Consider the following 1,724-nt stretch of genomic DNA (forward strand, 5'->3'; position numbering starts at 1 on the left):
CTGGTAGACTTCTGACTTGAGTATGTTGCTGCTTTCTGCCCAAAACCTTACCCAGCTGGATTCTGAGGAATTGCTTTATTTGCCTGAGTACCCACTGTATCTGTCACCAATGGAAGGTGCAGTGCTTCTGCACGCAGATCACATCATGCATAGTAAGGCCAACATTGTCTCTCAGCATCCAACCTGATGCTGTAAGGCTGCAGCCTTGATTTCTTGACCTCTCACAGCAGGAACGGAAGCTTTGGCCAGAAGTGCCCAAGCCAGACTGGATACGCTGTGCCTCAGCCTCAGCAGAAGAGGAGACCAGGATGCTGCACCCCAGGAATATCAGTCTCAGAGCAGGAGCCACATGATTGCCTCCCAGGAGTGCACTGAACACATCAGATTTTGGAAGCATCTTACTTACTGTGTCTGTAATGTGGTGATCACCTGGGTCAGTGCCCAGCTGAGGCACACTAACCTGAACAAGCTCTTTGCTGTGCTTGGGTAAGACTCCTTACTAGGGTAAAACTCCTGATCCATCATATCTTTTCTTGAACAGGCAATGAAGAGTCCATACTCTGGGCAACTGCTGCTTAAAAATTCATCTGCTTTTCAAATCCCAGTATGCCCGGTGTGGAGGGAAAGGCAGAGAGGTAACTAACTGTCTTCAGATGTGTTTCATTTCCCCTGTTATTTCATGAAACCTGAAGCCAGAATACTATGAAAAGTGCATCTGAGGTTTGAGTATTCTTTCTTTTCAACAGCCTACTGCCTGCTTTTAATGTTTACTGAGCTTTTGGCTGTAAAAATGTAGCTGCAGCACATGGTTGAGAGGTTTTTCTCAGTCTGTAGTCTCTATCACAAAGGAATTCCTCCTCCAGACTCCTTTGCCTTCCATTCTGAGCTCCTCAGAGACCTCTGCTGCGGTCCCTGGCAGCAGATCAAGGGGAAACAGCTTCAGTAAAAGCTCTCATTGTAGCAACAAAACATCATTGATCAACCATGTTTAGTGCCAACAGCTTTTTGAATCTGGCGTTTTTAATGCCCAGATTCTGCTTTCATTCAAGTTTCAGGTATCCTATGTAAAGAAAGCATTCTGAGAGGTTTTTTTCTTGTTATTGTTGTTCCATCCTCTGAGTTGAGTTCAAAACAAAAACCTGCAGCCGAATAGCCCTGAAAACACCAGTCCAAATCCATTTCAGGCCAAGTTGGCAGGGCCTTTTCCTGCCCTTCAGGTCTGTAGGGAAGGCAGAAGAAAATATGCTGAAGCACCAGCTGAATAGTTGAACACCTGGCAGAGAGAGCTCTGCTCAGCAGAGCAGCTACAGCACAGGCAGTCAACAGCTGCAGGAGAAAGGCAGCGACATCAAGATGCACTCCACTGAAAACTGGTAATTGATCTGTTCTGCCAGGACTGACTGAAACACCATCCTTCCGTGCTGGTGCTGCAGGAAGAGTGGGAATGACTGTTATGAATGCTATTTGCAGAATACCAATGCACTGCCCTTTCTCCACTTAATAGAAATTTAGTGTTCTTCAGAAGGTGACTGTGCAATCAGAATAAACCAAAACCTATTCAGAAAGCTACAGTAAATCCCAGCACTGAGCAAGGTATCCCTCACCTGGGGCCAGGCAGCCATTTAGGAGTCCCTAGTTTCCTTACACAGCTCCTGTATCTGGCTGAAATTCTCCACACAGGCAACTGAACTGCCAGTGGCTGGCTCAGAGCATTGGGCACATAT

The sequence above is a fragment of the Coturnix japonica genome, chromosome 4 (genome assembly GCF_001577835.2).
Source record: "Coturnix japonica isolate 7356 chromosome 4, Coturnix japonica 2.1, whole genome shotgun sequence".
Classification (NCBI taxonomy): Eukaryota; Metazoa; Chordata; class Aves; order Galliformes; family Phasianidae; genus Coturnix; species Coturnix japonica.